The sequence below is a fragment of the Stylophora pistillata genome, chromosome 7, assembly GCF_964205215.1.
Source record: "Stylophora pistillata chromosome 7, jaStyPist1.2, whole genome shotgun sequence".
Classification (NCBI taxonomy): Eukaryota; Metazoa; Cnidaria; class Anthozoa; order Scleractinia; family Pocilloporidae; genus Stylophora; species Stylophora pistillata.
The window spans coordinates 10,030,759-10,052,209 of record NC_142525.1 but is presented as its reverse complement, the minus strand read 5'-3'; the positions used below and the strand labels follow the sequence as shown (position 1 = coordinate 10,052,209).

Genomic DNA, 21,451 nt, shown 5'->3' with positions numbered 1-21,451 from the left:
ATATAACCTAGCAAAGCTGGACAACTCAAATGAGGGTGACTAATTTATGCAACGATTGATACTTAACAAATAGTAAACACCACAGCGTACACTATTGAGCTATGGATGCACGCGGGAGGTTGCTAAGCAAGAAAGAAGCGTAAGAGTCGCGCGAGGCGATAGCCGAGAGCGAGTAGCTTCCTGAGTGCTTAGCAAACCTCCCAAGTGCATCCTTAACACAATAGTGTACGCTGTGGCGTTTACCATTTGTTTTATCAGATCACATCGTTACATTGTAGCAAAAGAGTTTTCTTTCATTTAACAAATCTTAAGTGACAAGAAAAAACAAGCGCGCGCGGAAAACTAGTCTGCATTTGCTCACGTCAACAGCGTTCGTCCATGGGCAAATGCTGAATTGACCATTCAGAGCGCGCGCTTTACTCTGGTTATTTTATAAATGTCATGGCGGACTGTATAGACGAAAATGTAGCCAGTAAAACTTTCTTACAAAATCTTTGCGGTTGTATTTTCATTGAGCGTTACTTTTCACTCCGATTATTGAAATACTTAAACTACCTTATAAGTCTCTTTGACCCCAAATTAAGATTTTTATTGCCTGCATTTCTTTTGTTGAACTATAAAAATCGATTGAAATTAAAAAAACAAAACATTAATAAAAAGACAGGTGTAAAGATGGTCGGTGTCTCTGAGTTTTAGCTTGCAGACTTTCCCGCCATTCATGATTAATAGACTCAGGCAGCGCCAGTGTGGTTAACTTGCAGTTTGGATTCTGTAAAGCTCTACACAGACTGGCAAAACTGGTATCAGTGATCATATTATCATGCAGATATAGTGTGGTTACCTTACAGCTTGAAAACTGTAAAGCTCCACATAGACTGGAACAACCGGTATCAGTGACTTCATTACCCCCTAGATTAAGTATGATTAGCTTACAGCCTGGATGCTGCAAAGCTTCACATAGAGTGGCAACACCGGTATAAGTAATCTTACTACGCGCCAGATTTAGTGTGGTTAGCTTACAGCTTGGATACTGCAAAGCTTCACATAGACTGGCAACACCGATATCACTGATTTTATTACGCACCACATCTAGTGTGGTTAGTTTACAACAGTGGAAACTTGGCGAGGTCACTCCAATTCTCAAAAAAGACTGCAGCCTATTAAAAACCAACTATCGGCCGATAACGATTCTGCCAGCTTTATCGAAGGTTTTCGAAAAAATTGTTCATTGCCGAATAAGCCCGTATTTTGAAGAAATTTATCACAAATATGTGTTTGCTTATAGGAAATATCACGGCTGCGACTCAGCACTTCTTAGTCTAACCGAACAATGGAAAAAAGAAATTGATAACAACAAATTGATCGGTCTGGTCTCTATGGACTTGTCCAAGGCCTTTGACACCTTACCTCATGAACTGATTGTTTTGAAATTAAAAGAATATGGAGCAGATGAAGCAACAACCACCCTGATAAAAGATTATTTATCAAATCGATTCCAAAGAGTGAGACTAGGGAATACACTTTCCAATTGGCAACCTATTTGCAATGGTGTACCACAGGGATCCATCCTCGGCCCTTTACTATTTAACATCTTCATGAACGATCTTTCATATGTCATCGAGAAGTGCACTCTGTCCACTTACGCTGATGACACTCAAATCTTTTACGCCGACAATCAACTCTCCAAAATTGAAGAAACAATCAACAACGATCTTATTAGTGCTGATATATGGTTCGCGCGTAATGGTATGAAGAGGAACAGTTCAAAATACCAGGCAATGGTGTTGGGAAAACACAAAGGAACTGATGAACCAGTGTTTAAGTGTGAGGAGTCACCACTTCCCATATCCAACACAATGGAACTTCTTGGCGTGACAATCGATGATAAATTGAATTTTGAAAAGCACATTGCTAAAATATGTAGAAAAGTCAGTCAACAGGTGGCTGTGTTAAAAAGGATGCAGAAAATGTTGTCTTTTGAGACTAGAAGGGATCTTTATAAAGCCTTCATTTTACCACACTTTAATTACTGCTCCGAAACGTGGCACTTCTGTAATAAGAAGTCAGCTGACAACTTAGAGTTGGTGAACAAACGTGCGCTCCGTTTTGTTTTTAGAGATAAGTCCTCCCCTTATGAGGAACTTTGTAAGCGTATCGGTCTCTCAAGTCTTCGTGAACAGCGATTAGCGAAAATTTTGTCCACTGTCTTTAAGATATTAACTAGTGATGCAGGACCAAAAAGCTTACGTGATCTTATAACAGTTAGGTGCTCCACTTATAATCTTAGGGGCACCACAATACTGGACCTCCCAAAAGTAAAATCAACAACCTTCGGGTTAAGATCATGGAGATATGCTGCATCGAAACTATGGAACGCTTTACCGGACGAGTCTCGAAAGATACAGACACTAGTTTTAAAAATTACTGAAAAACATTAGATCTCACGGGACTCTAGCGCGGTGAGGATCTATCTTTAATTATATTTCAACTCGGTGACTACATTATTAAATTCTTATATTTTAATATTAGCCTGTTTTTAATGATTACATTTTACATTTTATATATTCTAGTTCTTAATTCTTAATTTATTTAAATTTATATACCTTCACAAGGCTTTATAATTTCCTTTTTTCTTTTTATTTCGTGGCGTACCTGTAAACTAGCTTTTAGCTAAGCGTTCTGACCACGTTAAATAAATTGATTGATTGATTGATTGATTGATTGATTGATTGATTTGGTGCTGTAAAGCTTCACATAGACTGGCAACACCGGTATCAGTGATTTCATTAAATCTCAGATTTAGTGTAGTTAGCTTACTTACCACTAATCTGTTCATAACATCAACAAATTTATCAGTCAAGTTACTATTTGATAATTGCAGTTCAGACACAAGACAGTGTTCATTGATCAGTGAATTACAGATTCGTTGTACTCCAGATAGTGACACCTGCGGTGAGTTATGTTTCAACATCTTAACTCCGACGAACTTATCAGAACATTTGTGTTTTGCCTTTCCAGCTTCCTCTTTATGTAGTTCACTGATAACGTCCAATACAAATAACATTGCAATGTTGTCTGCATCAGATAAACCATCAAAATACATGACGCCTTTTGAACTACAGAATGTTTGGGGATGATTCCTGATGAACTTTTTGGCGAATTCTTTGTCCTGATATTCATTCAGTAACTTTGCTTTAATAAATCCAGTATTATCCCCTGAAACTAGGGGACTGTTCAACAACTCTTCAATCCGTTCCTCGTTTCCCTCACTTGACAGAATGCCAGCCATGAATTGGAAAATCATTTCAGAGCAACACTCCTCTGGGATGCGATTTTCCTTTACAAACCAACGTGCGGCCAAGAATTCTTGGACAGTAAGATGTGTGAAGCTGAAATGTTTCGTGGCTGTAATCAATACAGTCCTACAAGGCTGACCACAGTAAAGAAGACCGCTATCTTTCAGTTTGTTGACTTCTTATAGTTCAAATTCGCCTTCTATCTCGCTTTCATCAAAAGTTGGCTTATTTTCAAGCAGCAGTTTAGCCGCTAGTTTTGATAATTTCTCTAATGTGATTTTGATGACCGGAAGAGGCTTGAATTGTTCAGGAATTTCTTTCTGTCTGTATTCTGAGTCGGCGCAGTGCTTAAGTTAAAAAATATCAATAAGTTTTGTGTAAATGTCGGTTGTTGAGACAGGAAGGTCACGAGGATTTCTTGTTTCGTTTAGAGTATACTCCATCTCGAAGCACAACAGATAACAGAGCATAGGAATATGAAAACTGACAAGGTTCTCATTGTTCATGACATGTTCAAGTACAGCGTTCTTCGTCGTTACGTCTTTCTCGAAGTACTTTTCAATGTACTATTTGACCTGTGCTGACGAAAATCCAGTAATATCCACATGCCGTCTAAGACAGATTCCTCCTAACTTGTCCGATTCATCAGGCCGTGAGGTAATCATAACGATAGCCCCTTTCAGTATTTTTCCTTTGACGAGTTTTGAACATAATGCAGCCACTGGCATTTGACAACAAAAGTCATTTGGATACTGTTCTTCCGAGTTTCCAGCGATGTAATCTTGCTGGGAATACTCGTCATAGCCGCCAAGGATAATCAAAACTTCTCCGGATTGATTTACAATGTACTCAAATATGTGTTCATCAATGTTACAATGGTGATCTAAAACCAAAGAACGGGTTAAAAATTCTCTTAAGGTCACAAAGTTACTTTCAAGCAAATTCAATTGACGGAAAGTAAGCAAATACGCAAATTTGAAATTTGGGATTCTAGTGTTTTCTCTTGCTTGGAATAATTTGTTGTTGGCCCAATCGCGAATCACCTTTTGGCAAAACAGAGATTTCCCAATCCCTGCTTTTCCAACGACAAGAATAGAATTAGGATTCTCCTGATCACTACTCGTGCCAAGAAATATTTCATCGCAGTGCTTAACTGGAGTACCGCTGACTTTTCCGAAATACTCAAGGTCTTCACTCCTTGAATATGTCTCGTCATTCTTTGTGAGGCGTTTTCTTCCATGTTGTATGAGAAGATTAGTGAATATTTCATCCATTTTCGCGTTGGAGATGGTGTGAGAGGCTAGCAGTTTGGGTTGGAACTCCGTTTGGTCTGTAATGGAAGTCTTTAAAGCTGTAGTGTAAGCAGTTATGGCTGAAGGATAAGAAAGAGAAAATATTTAATAAATAACAAGAACGCGAGGAGAACAGTTTCTGTACTTTACTGAATTCTTACTCCACAGGGTTGAACTTTTAAAGCTGTTGTGTAGGGACTTACAGCTAAAGAAAACGGAAAAGAAAATATCTTATTAATAATGAGAAGACGAGGAAATGCAGTTTAAATACTCCCTATCGAACTCAGCACAGGGATATTCAGCACAGAGCTTGAAAAGCGTCTATTGTGTCTACCAGATGACAAATCGATCCCTATTCAAAGGATAGAAAAGTTTGTTTCGTTAAAGCATTATTCCTCCCTTAAAAATCAAGTTTATTAGGTAAACAAACCCTTTCAGGCGGCTGGCATATCAGCTGATAATGTCCACTGCTGAGAGACTGTATGGAAAGTGAATATTTGCATGGGTAATCGTATAGGGCCGAGTAAAATTAAGGATTAATTTCACGCGTGTTTTCAGAAATCTAATGAGGTCAATACTGCACGCTGTTACGTACGTTCGTAGAAAGCCATTTCAGTTTTCACTCAAGTGTTATTTTTGTTCAACAACGTCAAAGAAATGAAAGCAACCCTGTTAAAAAATATTGCCATAAATGAAGTTATAAAATTTTTTGGCAGTTAGGCTATTTTAATGTTTCCTAAATTTTGGTATTCGCCCAGGCAAGATACCAAAATTAATGAAAAATGCCTTCTGTCTCAGCCAATCAGCATTTAATAACTTTGCCCTCCAAGTTAGAAGGCCTAGAAGCGAAGCTTCGAGAGAAAATGTAACATCATGAGGACAGTCTCTGAGCCAAGAACATTACCAGCCAGCAAACCAGAATAGGGTTTCTTTTGATATCGTGCGAAAACTGCTCTTTGAAAAGCTACTAGAGAGCTTTAGCAACGACGACGGCGACGGCAACGAGAACAGCAGAAAACAATAGGCTTAATGAGCAAAATCAATCGCCCTGCACGTGCGTTTAACAGTTTGGTACATTTCTTTGCCGTTCTCGGTAAAACAACAACGTGAAATAACCAAACGTTAGGTTTTCTCCGCCGTTCGTAGTGATACAGTCCCTAAATAGTTCGCCAGCATTTTCCAAGTGAAACACATCGGAACAACCTCGAAAGAGTTACAAAAACGAAAAGTTAGATTTCGACACGACGTTTTCTTTGCCGTCGACGTCGTCGTTGCTAAAGCTCCCTAGTGTTGATCTGACGGCGGATAAGTATATGCGACCAGCTTTTTAATACCACTATCACTGGACTCAACAAAACGAGTTTGCTTTTCTTGTGTGTTAAAAAAAAAAAAAAAATTAAAAAATAGAGATGAAAAGATAAAATTTTAAGCAAGCTCTATTTCCACTGGCTTTGTTTCTTTCTGACGGAAATAATCAGAGGAAGAGTATTGAAGCAAACGGTAGTTATTGCTTGATAACTGTCCATTGATTCTGCCCCACGCGACGTTCAGTAAAATCGCACGAAAACCAATGGCTAGGGTATAATTCGTAATAATCCTTGACAAATCTCTCCCTCCCCCACCACTTTATGTTTGTAACAACAACACTGGATTTCACGAAAAAATTATCCTTGAGAGGGGAGTGGAGTGTTGTCAGAATAGCTTGACAAGGGTTGCGTGACGTCTCATTCCGAACGCTTGACCAGTATAATTAAGTCACTCACAGCCATGAAAGATGGAAAAATCTGCATTTCTCAAACTCCATCGTACTTTAGACCTCCGGAGACTAATTTCAGAAATAGATATTTCCGACAATTTCGAAAAACCCTATTTTTATAACTCTGAATTTCTAAAATGAAAGCAAGGAAAACTGTTTGCGGTGAGAAGGATTCACTTTAATCTAAATAGACCTCGAGGAGATTCCCTCAAGAGTAGGATATCTCAGACCTGCAAATTTCTTTTACCGATTCGTTGCCAATCCGGGAACTTTTGGTATTGGATTCGTTAAACCTTTAAAACACCAATTTGTAATTAAAACAGCGTTCCGACTTGGCAGCGACTTCGGAGATTAAGAAGGCCGCTGAAGTAGAAAAGATTTTTTAATTCGAATACTTTAAAACCATTTTTTTAAGCTTTAACTTTACCTTACTTCATGAGAGAGTCTACGATCGGCGACAAAATTGTCGACGTGGTATGGGTTGCTAAGTAGGACCTATACAGGGGACACTTGGTATGTATATGGTGTGCATGAACAGCATGCTGGGAAAAAACTATTCACCGCACAATATTTGTGTGGTGCTGCACGAGGAGATCATAGGCGTGGATTGCCAAGGAGGAGCACAGGGGATCAGGGGGACACTATATATGATGGGCATGGATTACCGGGGGGAATATATATACGGTAAAGGCTGATAGTTTCTATATATGGTAGACACTTCCTTTCGGGTGCTGAGCATGCAGATCATAGGTCTAAATTGCCAGGGAAGATGTAAGCAGTGGAAGTTGTTTGCTAGAGGGGTGATGAAGGAGTGGTAAACACAGAGATCAGAGGTATGGTCAGCAGAGGAGGAAATATGCATGTGAAAGAGACTAGAGGAGAGGAGAACTTTGGGGGAGACCAATAATGTGACTTAGAGGTAATAAAGAAGTCTAGGAACATTCTGTAGGTATTTACTTCACCATGAGATGATAAAAAGTTGGAAAATTGTTTTAGTTAAATATGCTAGAGTATCAAATTATAACATTTGGTGCACAATATGGTCTTCAGCAGTTTTTAGTTGTACCCAAACTCAACTTGTAAGTTCAAAGTAGGATAAGAAGTAAAATGTTGGAATTGAAGTTTGAGAGTAAAATGATGAAAATTTGGATACAGTCTGTGAATCAGGATGCAAAGACAAAAATTTGCTAATTCTCAGTTAAACTGAGATTTTAGCCTAGACTGGTTCTTATATGAAGGGAACTTAACTGGGAAATTTTAGTCCAACAGGTTCTTAAAGTTTAGTTTCTTGTAAGTGGGTTTTTACTGTAACTCAGAATTTAAAACCCAACTATCTTTTTCTTGTTCTTCAGGGAAATAAATAGTGCTCAGTCCTCACTGCATACCTGTTACCACATGTCAGGTTGATGAGTTATAGAAGGAAATCCACAACTACCCACTGAAGGTTGCTTCACAATTAACATCACAAAGGAAAGTAGGTGGTGAAAAATTTCTAGTTTGTGTAAACCTCTCAAAATTGCAAAATGTGACGAAGTGGAGACTGTTTTAATGTAAGAACTGCAAAGCTTAATCTAAAAACTAATTAAAGTCTAAGACAGCAGGAAGGAAGAATGATTTAACTCTAATGCATTCTTTGGTGCACAAATCATTAGATAACTACTGTATGGAGTGAGCAAAGAACATCACCAGAACTACAAGCAACTACACAAATTATTTCACTTATTAATTGAAAACAAGTCTGACTTACCTTCAGGGGGTAATCTATTAGTACCTAAATTTGTCAATAAACAAAAAAAAAGCTGCTGTCAGTTGAAGCCAATTTTTTTAGAATGACTTCAGTTAAAATCTGGATCAGTCATCTCAAAATATCAGTAATAGGATGTCAACTGTAATAAGTGACCAAGACCAGATTTCTCCTTACAATATCAATACAATATCAAGCAGACAAGTAATGAGAATACAGAAAAATATCAATCAGGGGATTTCAAGTTGATCCCACACCAATTTCTCCAAAGGTACATAAAAACCATTGTATTGCAGACAGTGGGGAGAATTTCTAATAAGATCTTGGGAGTAAAAGGGTTTAAACAATTTGATGTGTTGCAAATTTTCCCAGGAACATATGTCAAACCTTTTCAAGCCTTCAAGTTTCCATAAAATTATTTTGGCTGTGTTTTCTCCTGGCTCATGGAATGAACTGTTATACATTGTTACATCCCATCCCTCAAATGAATGTGACCACAAGTTTCTCCCAAACACCTAACCATTGAATTCCTAAGAGTGATCAGCATCTAATTTCTCTGTACAGTAATACTACTGAATCATTCATTACGATGATAAGAATAAGGGAAATGAACGCTAAACTATGGAAGCTTTGATCTAAATCAGACTTACAGTGTATCCCTGTTAGGAGAGAACAATGAAACAGAAAGTCATACCTGCATTAAAGTGAGGCCAATCTTGGAATATGACTGGATCAATCAAAATGTTTGCCACAACAGATGCCGCCATCACACAGGCAATTTGTTTCCATTTCTCACTTGAAGACTGCCTTTCATTTGCAAAGTCTCTGAGGCCTTTGACTACCACCCATTCTGTCTTAAAATCATGGGCTGCTGCAAACACTCCTTTAAAAAAAAAAAAAAAACATTGATGAATGTCTCTTAACACTGACATGTCTCTTAACCATTATCAGCTTATTTCTTTGCATCCTTGTGATAATTATTGTTCAATTGAAGTTCACACAGATTCACACTCTAGCTTCTGGTAAACATCCACATCACAGAAAGAGGTTAGTGTAGGTCCCTACATGTACAACCAGTGTTTCCAAGAAAACTTGTACACCAAGACTGTAAAATTAATTTTCAGTTTACATTTCTCAAAGAGACAAAAATTAATGTTATCAATTAGAGTGAACTCTTCCACTCCCTAGATCTAATTATCCTATAATGTTGGTTGGGAGAATTGGGTTTTGGATCCACTAATAATCCCTTTCTTGATATTAAATTTTGTTCTATTCTTATTACTTGTCTGCTTGATATCATATTGATCTTGGAAGAAGAAATTCTGTCTTGGTCAGTCTGGGGAGTTAAAGGGTTAATAAGGACTGTGATTCTACTCCCCAGGCCTCAAACAATTCAGCAAGATACTTTCTACATTTTTAGAAGACACAACTTTGACAATCCATGACATCCTGAAGGGGCAAAATCAATTTTAAATTAATTAACTTGTCACCTTCACCCTTACAAAAACATCTTCCTACCAAACCCTAGCCTAAAACAAAATCAAATTTGCATATAAAATTCCTGCAAAGTTTCTTGACCAAGCTGAGACAATTCTAGCACAGCTTTTCTAAAAACACTTGCTACATGTGCAAATACTGTATCTTTGACTCATAAATCATCATAGTTAACATGATTCTCACCTTCACCTTCCATTTCAATTGCAATTGCTTCAGGAAGTTGGCCAATCATGTCCTTGTTTGCCTCTGAGATACTCAGAAACACTCCATCACAGTGCACTTTGGTATTACATTCATCAGCATTTTGTAAAGGTGCCTTCCACCCATCAGCCACATGTTTGATCAAGTTACCAATATCTCTGCTGGGGGGAGTTTTGTGTTCTGCTTTTATCAGCTTTGCTGAAACAACCACATCTCCTAACTTGACCTCTCTGCTGTTCAAACCACTGCAGGCACCAACAGAAATAATAGCCTTGGGTCTCAAGAGTAAGATGGCATCTTTTGACACAGGCAAAGAGCCCCCAGGAACATCAGGACCTTTGGAGCACCTCATTAGGGCAATTTTCATTTTCTTTCCTTGATCAACACCCATGCACCCAAAGTACACATGGCCAATACTGATGTGGTAACTCTTAAAGGGTTCCTCCAGGAAGGCAAAGCAGCTTAAGAACTCACAGTCCTCCACTGTTAATAACAGAATATCAACAGGGAGTTCAACATTGATCCAAGCTGAAGAAGTTCTTGGAATATCACACATCTTTGGAATTTCAATACTGAGCTCTGGTGAGCTGACCTTGGCTTTCTCTGCTGATCCATTTTCAGCACACTTAACTTCTGCCTCTGTAAAAGAGAAATGTAGTTTTAAACAAAATCATTGTACATGCTGATAATGAATTTCATCACAAGTGCAAATACATCCAAACATTGTCGGTGAAGGAGTTGTTTAAAATCATATCCATGTACATGTAACATGACAAATGTTTCCAGCAACAACACTGAAGACCTAATTGTCAGATCTTACCAAACCTTTTCACTCCCAAGATCTTCTTAGCAGTTCTCCTTAGTGTCTGCTATACAGTTCTTATGATGCATGTTTGGAGAATTTGGATTGGATCAATTGATAATGTCCTAATTGATAGATTTTTTTAATCTCATCACTCATCTGCTTGACATTGTATTGCTATTGTAAGGAGAAAATCTTTCCTGGTCACTTATGGGAGTTAAAGGGTAAATAAAAAGTTAAGTTAAAATTCTACTACTTCAGTAAAGAGTTTAATGCTCCAAAAACCATGATACCATTTTAACTCCATTTATAGAAGGAAATACAAAAAACTGAACCTCTTACCATGCTTTGAGAATCCAAAGAATAACGTAGTCACTAAAAGATTTGACTAAAAGTGCACTCTAACATGTAAAATTCAGCTTTTCACATGTTTGCAGTCAAGTTTTGAAACACATTAGGTTACTCTTCCAAATTTCAAAACACCTGTCAGTCACTTAACATAATGTCACAATTTCATGTTTACTTTTAAATTTAAAACCCATGTCACCCTCATATCAGCATGCATATTCTCTACACTGTTCTCCCTAAATTTCCTAAGGTGCTAATGACAAGAATTTCTTTAACAATCAGGAGTTCTTTAGTTGGTGATCATTTCCTTTCCTCTCCTGACCTGAATATTTGATTCAGGGACATTGTGAGGAGACATTTCATGCAGATGATATCGATAGTCACTTTCAAGCATCTACATGTGAAGGTTAAATCAAAAGGGAAAAATCTTTAAGTCTCCAGAGTAGCCTTTGCCTTTGATGAACCATATGACAAAGACTGTTCACACTGGAGAGTAAGTTTAACAGTTGGCATCAACAAAAAAATTACACACACACCTTCCATTCCTGAATTTTGCTCTGAAATGTTAATAAGATCCTCCATGTCCTCTTCTTTTCTGGCCCTTTTAACTGTTTCATCTTCATGTGATTTGTCTGCAATACAGTCTTCATCCTTCAACCACTCTCTTAGAAGCTCTCCATAGTCTTCCTCAAGATTGGCATCCATATCTTCAAGTTTAATTTCGTTGATGGCATCCTGATAGGGAGGCCCTGCAATATCCAAAAAGGTATCTTTGATCTGGTTCCAGTAGGAACTGAAAGTTGCATCATCTACTGAACCACTGGTAACCTGGCTATAAACTCTGTCTCTGAGGATCTTGATGAGAGTGATGTCAGCTGCTGGAGTGGTGTCCGTTAATGGAGGAAAGACATCATGGCCTGAAGTAGGGAGAGTTAAACCAAAGATATTCCTCAGAAGAAGAAGCAATACAAATGTGTCAAAGTTCCCTGAGGAGACTGAAGATTTGATTGGAGAATACAGTTTGTGCCACTGGGAGGTACTCAGGACTCTCTTCTTTCTAAGCGTTTGTAATTTTGCACGGTTCCAAGGATGAGCAAGAATTATGTGAAGGTTTTCTGGTGGACATATCCTGTCAAAGATCTCCCTCAGAACACAAGATCCAACATGTACGAGAAGGTGACATAGCCGAGCATAATTGGTGGTTTCTTTGGTAGAACAATTTGACAGATTAGCAGAAGCCATGAAAACATCTCTTCTATAAAAAAATGCTTGTAATTAATATATATAGTAGGCAACAAAACAAAATGCAAACAGTTATTAGCAGTCTATGATTGCCTTTGCCTACTGCATTGTGGTGTAAAATGTAAAAGGTTAAGAAGAAAGCTCTTGTCTGTGCCAAACTTGGGAGAAAAGGAGGACTTCGTTAGAGCAGAGTTGGTGCACTGGTTAATTGACAGCTGGAATAGGGTAGTGTAAATGTTTCTTTTCAAGTTACAATTTGCACTTGATTCCTGGATTGATACATGCGTATACTGTGATAAACACCAAACCAATGTAGGATCTTTTCTTTCTTTATTCCTTTCCTATTCTTTGAGGTCTTCTTATATCGAAGTGGTCAACTGAAATCATTACTTGAAAAAATTACCTCAGTGTTCTGTGATCATAGCTATAAGAATACCGGTAATATCAGTTTGGGCAACGAGCATATGGCAATTAAAGGAGCCCAGAGAAGTAGAAAACTAGTGATAGATTTTTCTTTGAATTGTTGCACAACTATTGTAATTAGCACCTAAACACTTGCACCTCGTTACTCACACCCACCAACCACAATACATGTAGTTACCATATCTGCACCTGCACCCGTATATATCTGTGGACAACCTCATTAAAGTGCAGTTTTTGAACAAGATAAGTAACGGTCAACATGGTGGCAGCGGTGCTTGTCTTTTAATTTCACAGTCAAGAAGATTCAAACCGATGAGCCATATGGCCTCAAACACTCCCTTTCCGCAATTCAAAACAACTGGGGATGACAAACACGATGTGGAGGTCTACATCGAAGACTTAGTCGACTACTGTATTATGCAAAACTGGTTCGATCCGTCCAAGGAAACAGAAGCAGCGAAGTGGACGAAACCAGAGAAAGCGATGGCATGTCTTCGAGCATCGTTATCCCCTGCAGCCAGAGCGATCTACAAATACAGTTTAGGATTGTCTGAACAAGATCAGAGCAAACCGCACACGGTTATCAACGTTCTGAAAGAGTACTACGGCGCTAGCATCGGGGTCTCGGGCGAAAGGCAAAAACTCCTTTCCCTGCTACAAAATGGAGAGGAATCCATCGCGTCTTGGGAAACAAGGATTCGCAATCAAGCTGCACAGTGCGAGTACGAAAACTTCGCTGATGAATTGATGAGAGATCAGTTCATCGCGGGATTAACACCTGAATCTCTCCGCGTAAAGCTGATTGGGAAAGGCCACAGGCATCGAGATGCAGCGCAATCAAAAGTCACTCTACGAGAAGTCGTTGAAACAGCCAAAAGCCACGAGGCAACCACATTTGCAAACCAGTTAATGAAAAATGCCCGAGGCAACCAGCAGGAGCAGGTAAACTTCACAAAGAAGACAAAACCCGAATACCGCAGCTCCGACACCTTAACAGCGGCCTGCTTCTGGTGTTGCGGTGAACATCCCAGCCCTCGTCAACAGCATTGTCTAGCGTTCGGGAAACGATGCAAGAAGTGTGGAATCATTGGCCATTTTGCTCGTGCATGCAGAGGAGGAACGAGAATTGGTAGAAGACGACATCAGCAATCGAATTTTGTTGATGATGACCCTGATGAAGAGGCATTTGTTATAAATGATCAGGCAGCGCCAGTCGGTGCAAAGAAATTCTTCGCTCACCTACACCTCATCCATGGGAGGCGGTCGAAAATTGTTAAAGCTCAAATCGACTCGGTGTCGACCTGTAACACTATGCCAAGTTCAGTATTAAACCAGCTATTCCCGAATTTGAAAATCTCAAAGACGAAAAGCAGAATCAACACCTACGGAAGCCAAACAATGAAACCAGAAGGTCAAGTAACCCTCGTGTGTGAAAGGAAGGGCAAATTCCACACAATTGACTTCCTAGTGGTGAACGTTCCGGACGACAAGCCTCCACTTCTTAGCGGACGAGACGCACAGGCTTTAAAGTATTTGACCATCTATGCAGACGAGACAAACGCGGTCGAGGAGGAGACCACAAGAAATACGCAGAAACCGCCTGCACTCGGCAAATTGACTTCAGAGGACATCCTAAAGCACTACCCCAACGTTTTTAAACCAGGACGCGGGAAGCCTCTTGGGAGCCCCATGCACATCGACTTGGACCCGTCAGTCACACCCGTTCATGCCCCCACTCGCCGTGTTCCAGTGGCAAAATTAAACAGGGTCAATGAAGAGCTGCAAAGGCTCTGTGAAGAAGGAATTATAAGGCCGGTAACCCAACCTACCGACTGGCTGTCCAATATGCTGGTTAAGGAAAAACCTAATGGCAAACTTCGCATCTGCATCGATCCGAGCCAAACCATAAACAAGGCAATCAAAAGGCCCAAATACACCATACCCACAATCGAAGAGAGGCTACCGCTTCTGACAAACGCCAAGGTATTCACCGTCGTTGATGTTTCTGAGGCGTTTCATACTATTGAACTGGATGAAGACTCTTCCCTTCTAACAACTTTCCGGGGGCCAAATGGTCGCTATTGTTACAATCGGATGCCCTTTGGTATTGCCTCAGGACCAGAAGAATATCAGCTGCGACAACATGAATTTCTGGACGGATTGAATGGGGTAATCAACATCGCAGATGACATCTGTGTTTATGGCTGTGGCAACACTAAGGAAGAAGCCGACATAGATCATGACCGAAATCTTATACATCTACTTGAGAAGTGCAATGAACACGATCTTCGACTTTCCGTTAAAAAAATTCAATTTAAGTCTAGCTCTGTTTCATTTATGGGGCACCGACTTACCAAAAATGGAGTACAGCCGGATCCGAGCAAAGTAGCTGCGATCACAGGAATGCCAACCCCAGCAGATAAGGCCGCATTGCAACGTTTCCTAGGAATGTGCCAGTACTTGTCCAAGTTCTGCCCAAACTTGTCCCAAACAGTCCTTCCATTGAGGGACCTAACTAGGGACGACACTGAATTCCTTTGGTCAGAAGTCCATGAGGCGGCATTCAACTCAGCCAAGACTCTCATGGCCTCCACAACAGTATTACGCTATTATGACGTCAGCCTTCCTGTGACTCTTCAAGTAGACGCATCTGACAGTGCCATAGGTGGGGTCTTACTTCAGGAGGGCCATCCTGTCTGCTTCACGTCACACACCCTCAGCGCTACAGAAAAGAATTATGCTCATATCGAGAAAGAGTGCTTGGCAATTGTGTCCTGTATGGAGAAATGGCATCATTACCTTTATGGAAAGCGAGACATAACGGTCCACTCTGATCATCAGCCTCTGGAGACAATTTTCAAAAAACCTCTGAGCAGAGCTCCACGCAGGCTTCAGAGAATGATGCTGAGACTTCAGAACTATCGTTTCACTGTACAGTACAAGAAAGGGAAAGAGCTCTTCGTGGCCGACGCTCTGTCTCGTGCACCTCTCAAGGGTGGAACCCAGTCCCCCTCCAGAATGACGCAAGACTACGATGTGTTTCGTGTGAATCTCACACAAATGGATCTGTCACCAAACCTTGTCAAACCCGGTACAATGAACCAGATCAGAAAAGAAACTGAGAAAGATCCATCACTGATGACACTGAACAACATGGTGCTTGGTGGCTGGCCCCGCCAAAAGAGTGAAGTACCAGAGGAAATCAGAGCATACTGGGACCTCAGAGACGAGATTTCAGTATATGATGGAGTGCTTTTCAAATCTCATCAAGTCATTGTTCCCGCATCACTCAGACCCGAGCTCTTACAGAAGATACACAAAGCACACCAAGGCGCCGACAGTAGTATACGAAGAGCCCGGGAATCCGTTTACTGGCCGGGAATGCAAGCAGCAATCAGGCAGACATGCTCTTCATGCGGTGTGTGTTCTCAATACTTAAGTGAACGGCCCCAGGAACCCATGCAGTCACATGCCATACCGTCTCGGCCATGGGAAAGAGTGAGTGCAGATCTGTTTCAACTAAATGGCAATAACTACCTCGTGCTTGTGGACCACTACAGTGACTATATCGAACTTGAGCCTTTAAAAAACACATCAGCCGTTGCGGTCATACGAGCCTTGAAGCGAAACTTCGCACGTCACGGCATTCCCGACGAATGCGTGACAGATAACGGTCCGCAGTTTGTCAGCCACGAATACGCACGCTTTGCACGTGAATACGGATTCACCAGCATTAGATCATCTCCCTACCACAGTCGAGGAAACGGCAAAGCCGAATCTGCAGTCAAGATTGCGAAAAATATGCTAAAAAAATCCCGCTTTGAGGACCCATATCTGGCTCTTCTGGCCTATCGAAACACGCCACAACAGGGATACCAGTACTCACCAGCACAGCGACTTATGTCTCAGAAACTTCGAGACATCATCCCAACAGCAGCAAGCCAGCTACTCCCACAAGCCGCATCAGGTCAGGTTGTAATGAGAAACATCGAAGAAAGGAGAGCCCGATCAAAAGCCCATTACGACAAAAGGGCATCAGGCCCACTGAAACCATTTGCCCCAGGAGAAAAGGTATTTTTCAAGCCGCGACCAACAAACAAGTCTCAGCCATGGATCTACGGGGAGGTGATCGAACAACCCACATTGAGATCCTGCGTGATCAAGACGGCAATGGGACCTATTCGACGAAACCATGCCCAAATCCGAGAGGCTAGAACGGAGCCAGCTGAAAGACACACCACCGGGATGGACCAGCTTGAAATCGCATCCACACACTCTGAACAGGAGCAGGAACGACAACCAGCTGATCTTGAGCAAATGGAGCTAGAGAGCAGACTACCTCGAGAAGAAGGCGGACTTCGCCGTCCACACATAGAATCAGAAAGCACGCAATCTAGTGCAGATGAGTGCGGACTTCGCCGTTCACAAAGGACCCGCAAACGGCCGTCAAGGTTCAAAGACTATGTCATGTAGGCTCACAAGCGAGATAAACTGAACTATAATTGATTAGTACACTTATTCATTTATTTATCAGTCCTCTTTCCAAGAGAGAGAGGGTGTTGCACAACTATTGTAATTAGCACCTAAACACTTGCACCTCGTTACTCACACCCACCAACCACAATACATGTAATTACCATATCTGCACCTGCACCCGTATATATCTGTGGACAACCTCATTAAAGTGCAGTTTTTGAACACGATAAGTAACGGTCACAACTACAAGTTAACATAATCACAAAATGTGTTGTTGCTTACCAATGTTTGCAGGCTGTGACTACTTTATTGAGGATTACGGTCTAACTTGTCATTTTTTTTAGAAATGATCTGGATTACACAAGGTCTTATCCAGAATTGAAACCCTAAATATAATTTCCTGTCTAAAAAGGAACTAATCACGGAGGCATTTATCAAACCAAAAAATCTTTTCCGGCTTCTCTCAGAAGTGGCAAAATTCAGCTTTAACCGAAGCGGTTACAGGTAGGAAACTAATAGAATGCACAGCATGAAATTTTGAATTTACGGTTCCGTAAAGACGTCGTAAAGAAAGCGTTAAGATCCTCTTTACTTATCTTTACGAGCTTCTTTAGACTTTCGTAAAGAAAGTCTTTACGCGATGTAAACGGTTGAATATAAAGATCACGTAATGAGACTATAAACGGTTTCTTTACGCGTATTGTAAAAAATCGTAAGTAGTGTAAGGCGTCTACTCCGGCAATCCCGCGGAGCATGGGACCGAGTTTAAATAAGAATTAAAAAATCACTCGGCCAAAGTATTAGGTTCGAGTTTACTTTATGCAAATGAGACTTATGCAAATGAGTCTGAAGTATCGAAGTGCCGAAGTAGTGCCGAAGTGAGAGCCGAAATATTGGCCGGAGAGATGATCAGTCATGTGAGCAGTCAGTCAGGTCATCACCCTTTCACGGATTATAACGTAGACGTAAAGTGATCGGCAGATGCCTTATATGTGTTATAAGTGTGTAAGGATTTGATAAGTATATATATGAGACAGTGTGGTACTCACCATCCATGTGGGATGTATCACATCTAAGACTGCGCATGTCTATAAAACTTTACGCATGCGTTTTTTTAAAAAAATTGGTAAAATATTTCATGTAAGTCTAGTCATCCTATCCTTTGCCGCCGCCGGTCTGAAAAGCCCGCTGCGGGGTTGCTAAAACGTTCCTCGCAATCAGTGTTTTTATTTTTCCTTTCTCTGACATGCCTTTTTCCATTAACATTTAAATTTTTGAAATCTACTGAGGTAGTTTTTTTTTCCAATAAATAAATAAATTTCTGGACACGTAGACAATGTGGTTTTCCAAATTTGTTGGTAAACATCTTTAATCTTCATTAAAGACTTAAATAAAATGTAACTTGAGGGGGTGAGCAGAAAATGCTGAGTATTCTTTGTTTTCACGTGACGTCATCGATATTCTAAAATGATAAATCGCAGGGCCCCTGAGTTTTCAGCTTTCTTTGGTTATTGAACATCCTAAATGCATCTCCTTTGGAAGGTTTTCAGCTCTTACAGCTCTTATACTCTTACAGCGATTTTTAGCAATCTAAACAGTCGAGGTGTCGTGAAAAGTGTTTATGTAAATATCTGCTAGTTCTAAAGGGCGAGCGGATCGATTTTTACAGCAGAAGTGAATTCCAGATGTTTTCAGCGATTTCCGGCCCCCATTACTGTGTCCCAGACTGGGACACAGTAATGGCGTAATGGAATAGAAAACACGCAGGCCAAGGCAATCAGCTGATCTTATGGCTCGAAAAGCTTCCTGTAATAGGCATTATGTAGCTTGTACGCATTTTTGTTCGTCCAATCATACATATTTCAAAAAGAAAAAAAAAACTAATCTCTCGAGCTCGAAATGGGGAGCGCCTATTTTAAGTTATTAAATATATTGACGCGGACAGCAGGTTTATGCCTGTGTATGAAACAACGTAAAAGAAGAGATTCTAATAAACACGAGCATAAAATTAAAGACGTGTAAACTTATTGTGCGTAAAGAATGATAAAGGTCCGTAAAGAACAGTGCGTAATTAATCGTAAAGGATGTTAAAGACGCGTAAAGTGTCTCCAGCGAAATTGCTTAAAATACATAAAGTTTTACCTAAGACAGAGGAAACACGATTATGTCAATTTTTGGGGGGTTACTAATTAGAAAGCAGTGAGTTGTATCCATCTTTGACCCATATTCTTTACGAATATGTAACATTGTTTACGTATTCTTTACGCGTTCCTTGCATTTACGCGTCTTTACGGAATGCGTTACTTTTCCGTAAAGAAAACGCCATATATTTACGGATCTTTCTGCAAATGCTAAAGATACGTCAATTCATCATTTCATGCTGTGATGGGTACATGTTTAAATTTATCTCAATACAAAACTTCTCCTTCTTGTATACTCTGCATACCTGGTGCTATGGCTATACCTGCTCCTTTCGAGTCTGCAGATTCGTGCCCTGGCCCCATCAGGTGTTTTTTTTTCTTTTCTTTTAATCGTTAAGAAAATCGGTCAATCAAATCAACACTACCGAATGTAAAAACGTTGTTGGAAGATGCAACAAGCACGTCTATAGTGGTAGCTAGTAGTAAAAAATGCAGTAAAATTCACACGGTGATGACGAACTAGTGAACCAACATCAATTGCTGCTGAATATAGAGATATCAAGTATATTTATGGGCTCCATTAAAAAGATGATTCGAAAATACCAACCTGTCCAGGAAGTGCTGACCGAAGCACAAAGGGACTACAACACACGAGGCTTACAGTTTGGCTCTTAAGATACATTTTCCACACTAGTAATTACAGGAATCAAGCAGGAAGTGTATGGTGCATGAGTGACTTTATCTTTGCAAGAATCGTCCGCTCACGAACGTCAAATAAGTCTTTCAAAGTAGAGATCAACCGTAGCCAACTTTAACATCCGCCATTTCCTTACACTGAGCAGCCAGACTGGTTACCAGTTCCTGTCAGCAAATTTGAAAGAGAGACTGGCAGATTTGTAGTAAGCCTGTGACATCCTGAACTGTCAAAAAATTAAAAACAACCCCCCCCCCCAAAAAAAAAAACAAAAAAAAAAAACCACACTTCGCGCGATACTAGACACTTATCATGACATGTCAAAAACATATTATGTAATCCTGAGCACTGAGAAACAACAATCATACATACATATACAAAATTATCTTTATTGTTTGCCAGAACAAGCGGAGTCGCTTCAACGGGAGTAAGGCCGTGGCCATTATCCCCTCTGATGCACCCGTGGGAGGGGGGGGGGGGAGAAGGATGGGAAAATGACAAATGTGAGTTCTTAGGTTGAAAGGGAACTAAAAGTGACACATTACTGAATAAGAAAGCGAGCGCAGGTGATATGAGCAGAATTTATGAGTAACTAACGGATGCTTCATATTATGCCATTGGACAATACCTTATATATTTGTATCATGACTTTTAGCCATTTAAGAAGTGAAAGTATCAGGTGACGTGTCTTGCGGCAAATGCTCGGTTGTTTAGTGGAAAAAAGAATAGGTAGTTTAGATAACCAAGGAAGTTTCCAGAAGATCGATCCGTTGCAATTGTTTGATTTTCTTTACCGTCTGTCAAAAGAGATGGATGCCGTTTCGAAATTCGTCGTTTAATTTGCAGCTAACAAAAACTCTCCAGATACAGATTGTAATCATCAACCTAGCTTCTTGGCGGCCATCGGGTTCTCCATACAATCAGAATCACAGTTCTAGACTCCAACAAATCAATATTTTTACCCATCGAACAACAACAAACATATGAAACATATGAGTGAACTGCGGTTATGAGACGTATATAAGAACGATCCTTCGCAGTAAAGCACTATTTGAGCAATAGTGGAAATCAGACCTGAAAAAAATTTCAGGCCTGTACGGGATTCGAACCACTGACCTCTGCGATACCAGTGCAGCGCTCTACCAATTGAGCTAACAAGCCAACTGGGAGCAGGCCATCAAATTAATTCGATATAAACCCGTAGATGATAAATCGAACAACAACAAACATATGAAACATATGAGTGAACTGCGGTTATGAGACGTATATAAGAACGATCCTTCGCAGTAAAGCACTATTTGAGCAATAGTGGAAATCAGACCTGAAAAAAAAAATTTCAGGCCTGTACGGGATTCGAACCACTGACCTCTGCGATACCAGTGCAGCGCTCTACCAATTGAGCTAACAAGCCAACTGGGAGCAGGCCATCAAATTAATTCGATATAAACCCGTAGATGATAAATCGAACAACAACAAACATATGAAACATATGAGTGAACTGCGGTTATGAGACGTATATAAGAACGATCCTTCGCAGTA

The 21,451-nt window shown here is 40.2% G+C and overlaps 1 protein-coding gene and 1 pseudogene across 2 annotated transcripts in view; both read right to left on the bottom strand.

Moving 5' to 3' along the window:
* The window catches only part of LOC148726552 (uncharacterized), a 104,803-nt gene that overhangs the window by 19,958 nt on the left and 63,394 nt on the right, over window positions 1-21,451 (bottom strand). The gene's annotated exons all lie outside the window — the stretch shown is intronic.
* LOC148726557 (uncharacterized) lies at window positions 393-20,164 on the bottom strand (annotated as a pseudogene). Its single transcript, XR_015990005.1, has 7 exons — window positions 19,524-20,164; window positions 11,473-12,191; window positions 9,769-10,425; window positions 8,783-8,971; window positions 8,092-8,115; window positions 2,672-4,668; window positions 393-1,171 (listed from the first exon to the last, which is right to left on the bottom strand). The product of XR_015990005.1 is annotated as an uncharacterized LOC148726557 (transcript).